At 29.3% G+C, this 18,408-nt stretch overlaps 1 pseudogene; it reads left to right on the forward strand.

Moving 5' to 3' along the window:
* The first annotated feature begins 10,891 nt into the window (after nt 1–10,891).
* Nucleotides 10,892–18,408, forward strand: part of LOC113373809 — a 216,423-nt pseudogene continuing 208,906 nt past the window's right edge.

Below are 18,408 nucleotides of genomic sequence, written 5' to 3' on the forward strand. Positions count from 1 at the left end.
CGGTTAAGTGGATCCGTATTTATTTCAAGTGATGTGGTAGTTTTAAAGCATATTATGCATGCATAAACTATTTTCATTACAGTTATTATGAATATATAATTTAATTGAATTGAAATTTCATATATGATGCGATGTTGTTAATTTATCATGAAATTAACTCAAAATATTCGAATAATTTTGTAAATCGTCAGTATCGTTGTCATTCATATTTAATTTTGATTAATTCGAATCAAAATTGATTCATTTAATAAATCAATTGAATTTTTAACTACCCGTGAGGTAAGTTATTGTATTCGACCAAAAGTCAAAACTAGCTGTAAGTGGAATTCTGTCTTAAGGCAATTAAGGCATCGTGCCTTAAGGCAAATTGCTGGAACTTCCCGTACCAAAATTTTTTTTTTAAAAACGATTAAGATTTTTGAAAAAAATTTACTTTGAAAAAATAAGATTTTTGAGAAACTATATATTGGACAAAAAATTACTTTTTTTTGAAAAAAAAAAATTTTTTTTATTTTTTTTTTAAAAAAAAAATGTTTTATTTTATTTTGACATATTTTGGAAGATCTAAACTTTTTTTCAGAGCAATCGTACTGCTTTAACTGCATAAAGACGAAATATCAAAGCCCGTAAGCGCCGCGTCGCCGTCTAACGCGTAAACATTGGTACGGAACCCATAGAAATGTAAAAAAAATTTATACTTATTGTTAAAATCTCTATAAATATTTGATAATTTGATGTGCATATGTCTAATGATCATTTTTGACCGCCAAATGGCATTTTTTTTTACTTTTTTCATCAGATCTCCGAAACCGTTAGACCTGCCTTCATGAAAATTTGATCAATTCTTTATCTTGTCAATACAAGTAAAATGTTTTTTAAAATATTCAAATCGGACGCTCCGTTCTCTTAAAAACTGAGTTACCGTTTTCGGCACTTTTTGCCCCGTATCTTTGGAACGGCTAGACCTGCTTTCGCCAAAAACTAATCAGCACGTCTCCTTATTAATACGAATCGAATGTTTTTTGAATTATTCAAATCGGTTGATCCGTGTTCCCGAAATCGTCGACGAAAATTTGTATCCGCACATACATACACACACGCACATACATACATACATACATACATACATACATACATACATACATACACACACACACACACACACACACACATACATCCATTTTTTCTAAGGTATGCCAAAATGTTCAGAAACCTCTGAAACGTAAAGATATATAAACATTTTCATTTTCGATTTTTTTGCGATTACTATAACTTGCCCTACGGGAAGTTAATTAAATTAAAATTCGAAATTTTTGCATATCTTTACGTTTCAAAGGTTTCTGAACACTATGCAATACCTTAAAAAATATGATGTGTGTGTATGTATATATGTGCTTATAATTTTTTGCCACCGATTTGAATGATTCAAAAACCTTCGAATCCTACTTACGCTTATTAGTGCTGATTAGATTTTGGAAAAGGTCGGTGCAGCAGCTTTCGAGATACGAAGCAAGTTTTTGTGATTGTGAATTGGATTGGAATTGAATTGGAAACATTTAATTCGTAACCATGAGGAGACGTGGTGACTAAATTTTGGCAAAGACAGGTCAAGTTGTTTCCACAAATAATGACCTAAAAGAGTAAAAAATAGCAGTCAAATATCAAAGCACCCGATTCAAATGAGCCTTAAGGCGCAATGACATGCACCACTAGTTTTATAATTTTGTTTAATATATTTATTAACTTCCCGTAGAGTAAGTTATAGTAATCGCAAAAAAATCGAAAATTAAAATTGATGCATATCTTCACGTTTTGACATACATTAGAAATAATGGATATATGTGTGTGTGTGTGTAGACATGCATGATTGGATACAATTTTTTATCTACAATTTCGGGTGCACGAATCAACCGATTTGAATGATTTAAAAAACATTCGATGTCTAATGATGAGAAGACGTGCTTATTAGTTTTTGGTGTTAACAGTTCCAAAACAGTTCACCGTTTCGAAGATGAGGGGCAAAAAGTGCCAAAAACAATAATTTAGTTTATGTTAGAACAGAGTACTCGATTTGAATGATACAAAAAACATTTTAATTATATTGACGAAATGAAGAAATGATAAAGGTATGTGCATGTGTGTGTGTGTCTATGTAGGTATGTTTGAATACACTTTTTCGTCTACGATTTCGGGCGCATGGATCAACCGATTTGAATGGTTTGAAAATTATTTGATTTAATTGATAAGAAATTATGCTGTTTAGTTTTTGGCGAAGACAGGTCCAGCCCTGTCAAAGATACGGCGCAAAAGTTACAAAAATGACATCTCAGTTTTTGAGGTAACGGAGTATAAAACAATTTACTTATATTGACGAAATGAAAAATTGATTAAATTGTTGGGAAGGCAGGTCCAGTGGCTTTGGAAATAGAGTAGAAAATGAAAAAAAATTACTTGATGATCTAAAATGATCATTAGACATATGCACGCCCAATCACCATATGTTTTATAGAGATTTTGAACATGAGTACTAATTATGTTGAAATTTTAGTTTTTTTCTACATGATTTTTAATTATGTAGAAAGTTTTTAATTTTTAAACTTTAACCTTTAACATGGTTCAAACAAATTTCAATTTTTTTATAAATATTTTTTTCAAAATTCTCAAAAATATACAAAGTTTTATATTTTGAACATACATTTTATATTTACAATTCAGTTTAAAAATGTATATATTTCATATGCGTTGTTGTAATCTTGAGAAATATATCCTCAGTTGAATTCATCCGGAATCTCTTCTTAATGTAAACATGTTTAAGTGTTTTGAGCGATAAGATCGTCACTGTATATTATATGTACGAATACATTATATAGTAATTATAAATATATCTTTGAAAATATTTAAAACAAATATGTATAATAAAACAATGTTAATCATTGATCAAAATTTATTGATTAATAATTTTTTTTGCTCAAGTATTTAATTGTGGTACGAAAAGTTCCAGCAATTAGCCTTATGTCACTAGTTTTTTCTGAATAGGCACGTTTTTCACACCGGTGTATTATGCATGGTAAAAAAAGCGTTTTGGTCTTAGAACTATCATCTCTTAAAGCATATTCTTTTTCATTTCTCTCCGTGACTATTCAATAACTCAAATAAAAATTCCAAACGATATATCACATTGAGTGCACATGTCGTAACGGCTTCGAAAGCACAATTCACATTCTACAATAATGGATCCAGAGTAAAAAAACGACAAAAAAAAACATAAAAAAATCGCAAACTTTGCGAACTGAAACTCTTACAGTAACGGGTTAAATTCAATACGTTGGGAGTCGTATAACGTTTTGCATAAATTATTTTCTCCACATGCTAATGGCATCGAGACGATAGTATATTATCGATAAAGTCGAATTGATTCTATAAAGAATACAATGGATTGAATAATTTTCAATATTGCCGGAGCGGTTTAAATGAAATTTTTCGATTTCCTGGATAAATTGTTCAATGCAGCTGAATTAATGGGTTCACTCCATATGAAAGAATTGTAGTATGTGAAATATGATATTTGATGTTATAAATTGGTAAGATAGAATTTTAATCTATTACTTGTTAATGGGAAAAACAAAAAGACTTGAAATTGAGTTTGTATGGAGTATTTAGTATAGAGTGTTTGATTATTAGGTTAATTGATTTCTTGTGCTTTTATTATAATTTCAAACTAATACTTTCAATTTTATTTAAATAATTTTATATTTATTAACTTCCCATAGGGTAAGTTATTGTAATGCGCCAAAAATCGAAATTGAAAATTTTTACATTTCTCGACGTTTTGAAGGTTTCTGAACATTTTGGCATACCTCAGAAAAAATGGATGTGTGTGTGTGTATGTAAGTATGGATACAAATTTTCAGTCACGTTTTCGGGCACACGGATCAACCGATTTGAATGGTTCAAAAAGCATTCGATTTCTATTGATAGGGAAATGTGCTGATTAGTTTTTGGCAAAGGCAGGTTCTGCAGTTACAAATATAAAGGGCAAAGTGTGCAGAAAATATAAATCAAATTTTTGAAAGAACGGAGCATCCGATTTGAATGATCCAAAAACATTCAATTAGTAATGATTGGGAAAAGTGGTTATTAGTTTTTGGCAAAGGCAGGCCCAGCCATTTCAAAGATACAGAGTTAAATGCGCAAAAAATGGCAGTTTTTGAGAAAACAAAGCGTCCGATTTGAATGATTCAAAGAATTATCTGCTTGTTTTAACAAAATAATTGATTTTGGAAAAAAAATGTTTTTTTCAAAAAAAATTTTTTTTTGTATATCGAAAATTATCCAGATTTTATTTTTAATTCTGACTATAGTGCTCATATACTTTAAACAAATAATTTCAACTTTGCAATTCAGTTTATATAATTCTTATAAATATTAGACAATGTTGCTAGTTTATTTTTTATTTAAACATTAAATTGTTTAAGGCAGCTGAATTCATGGGTTTCAATTTCAAGTTATAAATTAGTCAGATAAAATTTTAATTTCTTTCTTGTTAATGGATAAGAGAAAAAAAGTTGAAATTGAGCTTGTATGCAGTAAGTAGTATGAAAGGTTTTATCATTAGATCAATAAATTTCGTAAGCTTTTATTATAAGTTTAAACTAATACCTGCAATTTTATTTCAATAATTCAAAATGGAAAATGTACAAGAAATGCCTAAAATTTTAAATTATAATCATTAAGAATAATATATCATTTGTATTATATTGTTTGTATAATTTGTTTTCGCATTTTGCAACTGTGAAACTTCAAACTTAAAATTTAAACAGTTACAAGTCAAATGTAAAAAAAAGTTAACAAATTTTCATAAATCATTTTGAAATTTTTATTTCAAATATATGTATGTCTGTATATTTCACAAAAATATACACTTACAATTTTAAGGTAGAAACAAGCTGCAATCTTCCTCAAGATTTTTATCAGAATATCAGTTCATATTTTATCAATAACAAATTATGTATAGCAGCCCTACATATGATTACCACTGAAATGGTAACCAATGGTATCACGACCAATAAAATATGTCCACGACCTTAAGGCCCAGGTATAAAACCTGGACTTGTTATCAAATATAATCATTTGTATTTGTAATGTAATCATCCAGGAAACAATCTCATGTAGTGTCCAAATAAATAATTTCACCATCAATTTGTGTTTACCTACAAATATAATTATTAACGATTACTGTTCATTGATTAGCATTTTATTTTTAACTACTATTTTTACCAATATTTTGGTTTGTGTGATAATATAATATTAAAGGACAAACTAATTTTTTGCTGAATTGTACAACTTTATGTAGAACTAGGAATGTGTGATTTTTTTATTTAAGTACTTCAGTTTCAGCCTTTTCGTTTGTTTTGAAGTTTTGCATTTTTACCACCTGGTATATAAATTTAATACAAGTGGGCTTCCTAGGGTTTCAATAGTGTATTATTCAAAGTTATGTTATTTTCAGAGTATATAAAGTACTCAATGAAATTGCCTTTATGGATTATATGCAACTGCATCCTAGTTTACCAAATTTAATTCATGTGTCAAAAATATTCAAATATGTGAAATTTGCCGTAACTTATTCAATTCATATGCAAATGGCAAATGCGCCTTTGGGTAGTATATTATCGATGGCATTTCAGAAACGGATACAATGGTTCGCGTAATTCTCGATATTTCGAGTGCATTTCTGTAGTTTCGGTCGGCCAATTCTGTTCTGCTAGTACAATTGCTGCTTTCAATTCGCCCGACAAATTATCCAACTTCGTTTCAAATCGCTATGTTCTCAATTTCGCTTAAAGCTTTTAGTTTGGATATTTTCCTCTGTTTGTTTTTTAGATGGAATTTTATACTCTTGCTAAACTGCCTATAGTTTCCATAATATTAACTTCGAGACAAATTCTGTTAATTGTTATACTATTTAAACTATTCATTTATGCCAGACTTCTTTAAAATTGTTGTAAGTTATTATCAACTTAAATACTTTTTGCATAATGTCTTTTAGTTTACGAATATTGGCTTTTACCAAAATTAGGTATCTGTTAATTTTTATATTATTGCCTATAATAATAAATAACATGCAGTACTGCACTAAAGCAGGTTTGTGAGTTGAACAACTCCAAATCGATTCAGGGAATTATTGCCTATTTTTCCCATAATATTAACACTTTGGGAACGGCTGTCCACCTATGTGGACAAACATATTCTGTGACGCACAGGCTATTTTATAAACAATGGCTCAGTTTGCATTGAAAAGTTGAATAAATAACATGTACCAGTGATAAACAGTGTTATATTTTGAGAATAATTATTAGTTATTTTTGAAGTTTTAATTATTTAAAACGGCCGAGCGCTTTTAAGGGGGGCGATACATGTAACAAGAAAAAAAAATCGATTTTTTTTTCTTTCATAAATCGTTACAATAACATCTCAAAAATATGCCTGTAAATATTCAAAACAAAATTATCATTATTTATACAATAAAAACTCATTTAAGTGCCACGCCTCAACTCGACGCTTGAGTGCTATTGTACTCTTATGTTTCTGTGTCAAAACTTTAAACGCGTTTTTCTCAAAACGACATTTTTGAAATTTGCAGGCGGGATAACTCAAAAAGTTCTCAACCGATTCCAATGAAATTTTGCACACATCTACTTTACAGTAATAGCTTCTAGTTAAACCTCAAACATTCCAAAAAAAATTTCAAAAATTAACCCTTTTACCAAAAAAAACATTGAAAAAAAGGTGAAAAATCAAACTTTTTTTTTTTCTAAGGTGTGCCAATTTACGATTTTGTGACTTTTTTAATTTTTTTTTGGTTTAACTAGAAGATATATGTTTTATGAACACGTACAAACTAATTTTTTTAAATTCAGATCACCGTACGAAAAGTGAGAACGCCCGCAAATTGATGGCGTTTTCCGAGAGGGTCTTGGCAGATTTATTTTTACGGCAGCCATTTAAAAAAAAAAATAAAAAAAAAAATATTTTTTTTGTGTATTTTAATATATAATAAATAACCCTAAAAAAGTTCAAGAAGATTCAATCATTCCTTCCCAGTTTAAAAAGTCCTCAAAAAATGATAAAAATTAAGGCGATTACATGTATCGCCCCCCTTAAATGACAAAACTCCTGGTAAATTTTGTGAATTAAGCAGTAGTGAGGATGAGTTTCAAATAGACATTCATACAGACAAATTTCACGAAATTACTATTCAACCAAAGATAGTGATGAATGTGATGATGATATTATCCAACCAACAAAAAGAAGAAGTTCGACAAATTAAATGAAGAGTGGAAATACATTAGCGAATGTGCCGATTCTCCTTCAATAATCGAGGTTGACATACATCAACAAACACCCCGACTACAAATACCAAGACAAGCAATATAAGACCTCCAATAGATTAATTTACTTTATATTTTACAAATGAATTATTACACAATATAATAGAAAAAACAAACCATTATGGCAGCAAAAAAATAAACAAATATACTGACTAATCAGTGGCATATTCTAAATGCGAGAGAAAGAAATAGGGATTGTATTGTCTGTTCTGATAGAAAAGCACCAGGAGGAGGGCCGGGAGCAACATTTTATTGTAAAACATGTCAAAATCAACCAGCCATGCATTTTGGAAATTGTTTTGAACGTCACCATTCATTATAAAATGATCAAAATTTAATTAATATTATAAATGTATGTCCTTCAAGGACCACAAATTTTTATCACACAAATTGGATAACATACACAATAAAATCAAGTTTACAGCCGGTACAGTAGATTGTGTTCAAATCGGTGCCGTCTCGTAAGGGTTAACAATTATGAAAATTCAATTCTATTCTATTTATCAGAATAGACAACTCTTCAGAATCAAATAAAATTTATGCGTCGGTAGTATATATCATAAAAAATTATATGCCTATTTTTTAAATATTTTAAGCTCATTAAAAGTTTCACAAATTTCAATATATACCATTTATCTTTTTTGAAAATGCATCTTTTGAAAGTGCACCATTTACTATTAGTTCATGTAAATTGATGTAAATGTTCAAAGCAATTCTTTCAAGTTTTATTGCGATTCTATAATGATTTAATTAAATGACCACTTTATATTATTTGCGATAAAACTATACTTCTGAAGTGTTTTAGAGTAAGCACTCAATCCCTGTATAGATACTATCCTGTAATTAAATGGTTTTGCACGAGACGCTATAATAATATTATGAGCTACAATAAAGTCGATTTTAACCAGTTTATACCAACAATTTGCAGATTAAACTGGAAATGTAATACCATGCAAATTTAATTAAAATTCAAAGGACATTGCACACTCAGTTCTTTTTGGGATACGAGAGATGATAATGATAACAAATTTCAAATCAGCATAATTTTTAAGCAGGATATTGACCCTACAAATTTGAAGGTCAATAAGCTAAAAAGAACTGCTATTACTTTTTTAATGTGGCAAAACAAATTTAAAAATTAGTTATTGTTTTTGTTCAATAATATTTATTTGATAATCTTTTAAAAAAATTGTAAAATCTGAAAATGTGCACCAAGAGCCTCCATGCATATTTGAGTCAAAAACCTTGAACTATAATAAAAATGATAATTTTTTTAAATTATCGATATACCTAATTGGTGATTAGATTAAGACCTAAGATTAAGTTTTCTACATTTTTGTGATCTTTATATTTTAGTGTATGATAATACTTGCATTTTTTTTTAAATTTAAACAAGTTAAAAAATTGAGTTGAATCAATTTCATAGCAGCGTTGTTGAAATTTTAAAAGCGCAAAATATCTATCTACAAATGATATCGGATATAACTTTTCATTCGACAGTTCCAATAATTTTTCTATTTTTTCTAATTTTTATTCTAAATTATCTGAAAATTTTTGTAATTATAATTTTTGTATTATTATTATTTTTATACTTTACTCTGTTCTCGGCACTGCCCTAATTAATTATTTTATAAATTTGGGACTAAAAGAAATATAAAGAATGTTTCACTTCATTTGCATTTTCAAGACATATTATCACAAACTATCATATTATCATAATTATTTTTTCTTCAAATCATTATTGCATTACATAATATTAGTGTCAGGCCTAATATCAAATCCTGTGTTCAAAATATATGTACTTTTTTTTATTCGGTACAATTATCAGCCGTAATAGGGGCATTGTATTTTATAGTGATATGTTGAAAATATAACTCAATAGTTATTTTTCCATTTATTATAAGTAATATTGACAATAATTTAATAATAATAATATAAATTTAACTATTTTCTTATAAATAATGACTAAGTTATTTCAATCTTCATCAGGAAAATTGATGACTTGAATCAAGTCGTAATTTTTTTTTCAGTATACAAAATATATGGAAAAAATAAGTAAATATAAATATTAATGAATATAAACTGTTTGATCTTTATTTAATGACTCATATTGAGTGTTTAAGATGCATATTGATTAATTTTTTTGTTTATTATTTTATTGGCCTCGCTTTCTCAAGCATTTAGCCGCCTACATTATTTATTCTATACAGTCATATATCATATACCATCTTCAATTTCATACTATCTTCTTTTTGATAGAATCCTATTCTTTCCATATTTATTAACTTATCTTCGTTCTTCTTTTTTCTTCTTTACTATCTTCTCAATTCCTCTTCTAAACACTCATATTACCTTCTTATCTCTTTAGTTGAATTCATTTTAATTCTAATTCTTTAATTTTCATACATTCTGATTATTTTACTTATATATTTTTAATTACAATTCATAATTCTAATTCAATTCCAAATTAACTACTTCATATTTTTCAATTTCTTGCCGGGGATTCGAACTCAGAACTTAATTTCATTTATTAACTTTAACTTAGATTAATTTGATTTATTTAGCTCTTATTAATAATTTTTTAAATTGATAAAGTATTTAACACAGTTATACATATAGATATGTGGATTTTGTGTTTCATCGGTACGCGGTTTTATTCTTTTTATCTATATTGCGTTTTATTTTCCTGCAATAAAAAGATCCTGAGATTTTTGTTTTCCTGCAATAGTATCATGTGATTTATTATATTAGTTGCATCTGTTTTATTATGTTTTTGCTTCTGGTCTGCTGGATGGTGAGACATATCTAGTCTCAAAACGTACAAATTTAAAATAAATATATTCTTCATTCGACGCATTTGCTTTTTTATTCATTTCAATATGTCTCAACGTCAAACAAAAATTACCATATATATAATTATATATATATATATATATATATATATATATATATTTGTAATATTTTTGCAGCCCAATCGTCAAATGCCCAACTTGATGTGTGTCATCATTCAGTAATCTACAATGACAATCTTACATGACAGTTACAAAGTCATCATTAATTTCATGAAAAGTAATCCTATACAGTTTTAGAATATAGCGTTCGTTATATTTCTTCTCTGTTTCTCTTTCTCCTTTCGTTTCTCACAACTCGCTCTCACTTCTTCATTATACGTGCGTGACTACACTGCGTTGTAACCTTGATCAGTGTCCACAATGCACCGCTATCAATAACATTAAATATAGGAGAGCAATATGTGTAAAAATAGTCCAAAAAACAATTACCTTACAAAATTATTAGATAAGTTTAATTGTAATTCAAATGCGCTTGCATTATTGAAATAAGAAATACCTTTCAAATAACAAATTATTATTATTTTATTTTCAGAAATTCAACTATCGACCTATCAACATCAATAATTCGACTCCGAGTTCGGTCCCATAACCTGTGGTACCCGTATGCGTTGACCGGCGGCGTGGGTTGTATGAGCGTCCCTACGCGGCATGCGTGGCGGTCCGCGTTGGCGGACGCCACACGGAGGCGGTCACAGGCAGCCGCTGCCGCTGATATTCAAATGGTTGTGCTGGCTAATTGTTGCGGTTGCGTTATGCGTGGCGGACACGACCAGGGAACGGACCAGAATCGCTTTGCAGATATTGTCAGAAGTGCCGTTAATAGATGCGTAAGTCAATAGTTAGATTGTTCTATACATTTTATTGCGTTATCAATATAATTATTTTCATGAAGTGTGGAAGTACAGGAAACCTCCGTACAACACGGTAGTTACGTTCCAGGAAACTAGCGTGTTATGCGAATCAGTGTTATAAGAGACAAAGAACTGGTACAACTAGCTGTAAGTGGAATTCTGTCTTAAAACAATTAAGGCATCGTGCCTTAAGGCAAATTGCTGGAACTTCCCGTACCAAAAATTATTATTTTTTTTTTTAAAAACGATTAACATTTTTGAAAAAAAAAATTACTTTGAAAAAATAAGATTTTTGAGAAACTATAAATTGGACAAAAAATTACTTTTTTTTGAAAAAATTTAAAAAAAAAAAAAAAAAAATTTTTTTATTTTTTTTTTGTTTTTTTTTTTGAAATTTTTTTTTTTTTATTTTGACATATTGTGGAAGATCTGAACTTTCTTTTCAAAGCAATCGTACTGCTTTAACTGCATAGGGACAAAATATAAAGCGCCTAAGCGCCGCGTTGCTGTCTAACGCATAAGCATTGGTACGGAACCCATAGGAATGTTAACAAATTGTATACTTATTGTTAAAATCTCTATAAAATATCTAATAATTTGATGAGCATATGTCTAATGATCATTTTTGACCGCCAAATGGCTCATTTTTTTACTTTTTCCTCCATATCTCCAAAACCGCTAGACCTACCTTCATGAAAATTTTATCGATTCTTCATCTTGTCAATACTAGTAAAATGTTTTTTGAGTTATTCAAATCGGACGCTCCGTTCTCTCAAAAACTGAGTTACCGTTTTTGGCACTTTTTGCCCCGTATCTTCGGAACGGCTAGACCTGCCTTCGCCAAAAACTAATCAGCACGTCTCCTTATCAATACGAATCGAATGTTTTTTTAATTATTCAAATCGGTTGACCCCTGTTCCCGAAATCGTCGACGAAAATTTGTATCCGCACATACATACACACACGTACATACATACATACATACACACACACACACATACACACACACACACATACATCCATTTTTTCTAAGGTATGCCAAAATGTTCAGAAACCTCTGAAACGTAAAGATATATAAAAATTTTCATTTTCGATTTTTTTGCGATTACTATAACTTGCCCTACGGGAAGTTAAAAAGAGGGGTTACGTTGCATGTTAAATATCATGATTTTATAATAAATATTGTTACATTTATTCATTTTTTTAAGAAGTAGTATACATTACTTGAATTATATGAATTTTTTATATTAACAAGTAAATGCTATCCAATATGACTCTTTTTTTGCAAGATAACTTCATCCTCTGAACAGTTTTCTATACTACCTTTAAATCCGTGCATTCTAATTTGTAAAAAAAAATATATTTGCGAATACTTGCTATCAGCTATCTCTAGATAGCTCTAGTCAAGTTTCTTTAGAGTTGACGTCTTTAATATATTTAACACATGTGGAGTAATCTTTATTAAACTTTTATGCTCATTTTATTTAAAGAATTGCTTAAAAATTATTTAATATGTTTTTAGGTAAATCCTATTTTTTTTAGATAGAACGTACGCGCTCTAATAATATATATAAAATTATTTATCATTTGCACCAGTTTCATCATATTTGTTGAGCTATTGTACGGCGATTTCACTATTTTTAAATTAGGTAAAGTTTCCTTTTTACAGGTTTTACTATATTTCTTATTTAATTTGAACTTTCATCAATTCTTATACCGTGTTATGCAAAACCAAAAGTACCGTATTATGAGCCGGATGGTCTCAATTCTTGAACTGTGTTAGAGCGAATCCGTGTTATAGAAGTGAATCCCGTGTGAATGGTTAGCACATATAGCATCATTATTCTTTTTCGACCTAATTTTTATTTGTACTTCAATTAAGGGCCAATTCTTCGGACAAAATAAAAATGTTACGCATATGCTATGTTACGGGTCTATCTTTGTTAGAGTTTGAAAGTACCTCATTAAATTTCTTTGTCCATTGTGTTACGTGTGAATAGTAAGCACATTTAGCATTAGCATTCTTTTTCGATCTAAATTTTGTTGTTCTTCTATTAAGGGTCAATTTAAAAGCTGGTAATGCTATATCATGGTAATGCTATATCATGGTAATGCTATATGATGGCTCCATTTTCCTATGTGTTGGTAGTGTCTTTTTTATTTCCATATAATTGCAATCTGCCTAGTAAAGCATTCAGTAAATTTGGTGACAAATGTGTAAATATAAGATTTTAAAATGGTACCCAGTGGTAGTCATTTCAGATTTGAAAATGTTTATATTGGTTTGGCTAGGAGCTGGTAGTAACTTACTGTTAAAATTTGTATTTGCTATGCAATCAGGCGTTTAACACATAAAATCTAACCTATAAAACACACAAATGTCAAATAATAGTTCTGTTATAAGTGCTACTTTATGGTTTTTCTTTGATAATATATACGTTTATGTGTATAACACTCTGCTAACAAATACATAACTTTTTGATAGTTTACTACCAACTTGTGCAAAGAGTAACCCGCAGGTTATTTAGTGCCACCCTAACATTTCTATTTTATTAGAGAATTGGCCCTAAAACTGCTTTTTGGATATGATTTTATTTTATCTTGTCATTCCTTTAGCTATTATATTTCCACATTTTTTACCAGTACTAAATCCTTAAGCTTTCAAGATAGCTATAGCCGGGTTTCATGTCTTTGATGTACTTTATACCTACTCCAAATGAAGCATTTTATAAACTTCTTCAAGTTTTGGCTTGCTAGTGCTCTTTACGTACAGACTTTTATTAGTATTGGTATTTATGACATGAAAATACTACATTCTTTCTAATTAATTTTACAACCTTCTGAAAGAGTTCAGATTATGACAATAATTAAAATTCATAATTATACTAATAATGTTTAAATCAGTTAACAATCACTACAAATAAAAAAATTGATGTTTTGATAGTAATAAAAATACAAACATTTGGGTAATAAATGATGTTTTCGATAATAAATTCATTTCATGTTTTCTCATTTTAAAATAAAAAAGTCCAAATTTGGAAAAAATATGCGTATGTGTGTGATCCAATTTTTGATGTCGACATTTATCAAAAAAATGGCGGGACCGATTTCATAAAATTAAGAGTTTTGATATACCTGGATAAAGACTATTGTTGATTAACTTTACGCTATGTTTGGCCAAGTCGTTCATTTGTAATTAGCAGAAAAGTGTAAAATATTTTGTCCAGTTTTAGGCCCACAATATTGAATCGATATTCATTTCAAAAACTATTTCAGAGGTATTGGTTGGGAATCACATTGATTAGTTCTTGGTAAAGATCATCGTAATTAAATGTTGAAAAAAATTATATTGTCGATGTTGATGAAACTTTATATGACGACAGATCTTGAAACATGTTGAAATATCATAAATCTACTAGATCTAATATATTTATACAAAAATAATTGTTAGCAATTTTACTGCGCATTTTAGCGATTCCAATTAGAATCGACGCCGAGGCATATGCATGAAATAACATTTGTAAGTTAAGCATTGACGACATCAGCCATCCAATGTAGTAAACTTGGGGTAAAAATATTATATTAAATTACTGAAACACCATACAGATAAAATTTACTTTTGAATGAGCTACATACATACGAGTACTACACGTGTTTCAAATTACATTTCATCTCGCCATGACTTTGTACATTTACTAACAATGTTTTGATAAAATTTCGACTTAAGTGTAACTGTGTTATCTTCTTGCAGACACAACGATCTTCCATGGAACATTCGCAAGTTCAGCCACAATTTACTTCGCGATTTGGATCTGGACACGGACTTGCGCAATGTCGCACCTTGGTCCCGCAGTCGGTTCAGTCACACAGATCTGCCCAGGATGCGTGAGGGACATGTAGGCGGACAGGTGAGGGAAACATTTTAATATTTGATATAATTTGAAACTAAACCGTAGCATAATTTAGCATTGTTATTATTATTTGAAATGTTATTGCAATGCGTTTCAGTAGCATTTAATTGCATAATGTAATTACTATTAAACCTATTTCAAATTACTGCTACAATACGTAATCCATAATCAATTTATTATACAATTGTTGTAAAGCGTGCGTAGAATCGGAATAATAAACCAAATTATTTTGATATTAGATAATATGTTTCAAAATGATTTTTAATGTGATATTCAATAAGCATTTTCGATCCTTCGTAAAATTTTATTTCGAACAAATTTCATTTTTTTAACTTACCGAAGGAGAAGTTTATGTTTTCATCAAAAAATCCGATTCGATAATTTTATGTTTTCTCGACGTTTCAAGCTATTCTAAATCCAAATGAAAATGAGACCAAATTTGGAAATAGTATGTATGTTTTTTTTGTATAGCGAAGGAAATGCCTTTATGCATCCCAGACTGGTCTTTTGTTTGAATATGTGGTATCAATACCGCTCTGGTATAATACCGAGTGGAACCTACGCTTTGCCTGGTCTCTGGTTCCCACGGAAACCGCCGTTAGGCATTACTTCGTGGGGGAGGATCTAGAATGTTATAATTCTTAACTGTGTAAATTGACGTTTTCTCAAAAACGACTCGACCGATTTTAAAATTTGAAAGTCTTCGATGTATCTCGTTGGAGACTAGATTTTATCAAATTTGCGCGACGATCAGCCAAACGTTTCTTTGTGAATCGCAGAAAAGTGAAGAAAATTTTCGTCCATGTTTTAGCCCGCAATTCTCAATCGATTTTGAAAATTGAAAACCTGTTCGAAAGATATTGGTTGGGAATCGTGCTGATTAGTTTTTGATAAAAATCGGCCGGACCGTTTTCTTGTAATAGTGTTAAAAAAACTTTTTTCGACGATTTTTATGATTTTTTTTGACGATAGATACCATAGTCTTATAGATCATACTAAAATATTACGGCCCTACAGCAAGTCGTTTAATTTTTAAAATTCTGCAAAGTTTGCAAAAACTAATATCGTTTTTTTGGCATTTGTCAAATTATACTTTTCATCGACGTTTTCTCAAAAACTCAAAAGAATGATACTGATTATTTTTAGGTGAAAATTTACCAAACCGTTTTTCTTGTAATTAACTTAAAAAGAATTTTTAAGCCGATTTTTTATAGAATTTTTTTGAGATATATATCATGATTTATAGAACTTACTGAAATATTACGGTCTTACGACAAATGGTTTGTTGATGTTTGTTAAAATTAAAATTAGACGATTTACTTGGTATAAAGATAGAGTACTTGATCTTAATGAACATACTAAACCATTGAAGTCCTACGGAAACTGGTTCAATTACAAAATTATTTGATTTTTGAACATTTGCTTTTAGATAATGCTCCGAGTTAACGTGCTTGTTCGTTTCCAATTATGTGTAATAAATCCACTCGGAATACTTTTAATCACTTATAAATTATTTAATTTTTATTCATTAAGTCGATTATTTACACATATCGGGAAGTTCATGTAACTTGCCTCAAGGCAAAATACCAATACCAACTAGTTTTTTTTTCATTTTCCTCTGTGTAAAATCCTGTTGAAGTGACATACAAATAATTTCTAAATTATTATAGATATATTGTTTGTAGGCCATTAATTACTAATTTACCTTGTTATAGTTTTTTGAAGAAAAAAAACAGGCAGTATACTTCATAAGATTAATGCATATTATGCGTCAATATCATGAAAATAAATTGAACGTATTTATATATAATTACACTAAGCAGAATAATAAATAATAATTACATAGATGCATCAAAGAACTTATCAATTGTTCATTTATGGAATGATATTATTCAGTAAACCATATTTAATTTCAAAATACTGTTTTGTATTGCGATTTGAAGCATGTTTGCCTATAGCTATAATTATATATTAAATTCGTTTTTAAATAATTAACTTCCCGTAGGGCAAGTTATAGAATCGCAAAAAAATCAAAAATGAAAATTTTTATATATCTTTACGTTTCAGAGGTTTCTGAACATTTTTGGCATACCTTAGAAAAAATGGATATATGTGTGTGTGTGTGTGTGTGTATGTGTGTGTGTAATGTATGTATGTGTGTGTGTGTATGTGCGGATACGAATTTCGTCGACGATTTCGGAACACGGATCAACCGATTTGAATAATTTAAAAAACATTCGATTCGTATTGATGAGGAGACGTGCTGATTAGTTTTTTTGAAAGGCATGTCCTAGTCCGTTCCGAAGATATGGTGCAAAAAGTGCCAAAAACGGTACCTCAGTTTTGAAGAGAACGAGCGTCCGATTTGAATAATTCAAAAAGCATTTTACTTGTATTGACACAGATTAAGAATCGGTGACATTTTCATGAAGGTGGGTCTAGCGGTTTCGGAGATATAGAGGAAAAGTAAAAAAAAAATGGCCATTTGGCGGTCAAAAATGATCATTAGACATATGCGCATCAAATTATCAGATATTTTATAGAGATTTTAACAATAATTATACATTTTGTTAACATTCCTATGGGTTCCGTACCATGCTCATGCGTTAGACAGCGACGCGGCGCTTACGCGCTTTATATTTTGTCCCTATGCAGTTAAAAGCAGTACGATTGCTTGAAAGGAAGTTCAGATCTTCCACATATGTCAAAATAAAGAAAAGTTTTTTTTTTTCAAAAAAAAAAATTTAAAAAAATTTTTTTAAAAAAAAATTTTTTTTTCAAAAAAAAATTTTTTGTCAAATTTATAGTTTCTCAAAAATTTCATTTTTTCAAAGTAAATTTTTTTCAAAAATGTTAATTGTTTTTAAAAAAAATAATAATTTTTGGTACGGGAGTTCCAGCAATTTGCCTTAGGCACGATGCCCTAATGCCTTAAGACAGAATTCCACTTACAGCGCTAGTTTGAATCTGTATTATCCGTATAACATGCATAAAATTATTGTTTTAAAATATACTACTACATTCGGAATATTATAATAAGCCGAATATATTTTTCTGATATAATAAATATTACTGATTTTATGATACGCTCAATATAACTGATCAATTTCAGATTTTTTGTTAACAAAATATTAAGCTATTTCAAAATAATGTTAATATCTGATCACGGTATAAATCTATAGTATGAGTATATCCATAATTTACTTTCAAGTCAAAAAAATTGCAACAAATTATTAAACATAAACTACAACACTTCATATTTTTTAATTCGTATTTAAAAGACTACACATTAGATATTATCTTTCTAAAGAAATTAGAAATTAGTTTTTTTTTTTTTTTACTTTTTTTCTTAACTGTTAGGTAGATATGCTTTTGATTGCACTATTGATGCAAATTTAGATTT

Source organism: Ctenocephalides felis, unplaced genomic scaffold (assembly GCF_003426905.1).
Source record: "Ctenocephalides felis isolate EL2017-DRISC unplaced genomic scaffold, ASM342690v1 CF-g0.4_SCAFFOLD_01604, whole genome shotgun sequence".
Classification (NCBI taxonomy): domain Eukaryota; kingdom Metazoa; phylum Arthropoda; class Insecta; order Siphonaptera; family Pulicidae; genus Ctenocephalides; species Ctenocephalides felis.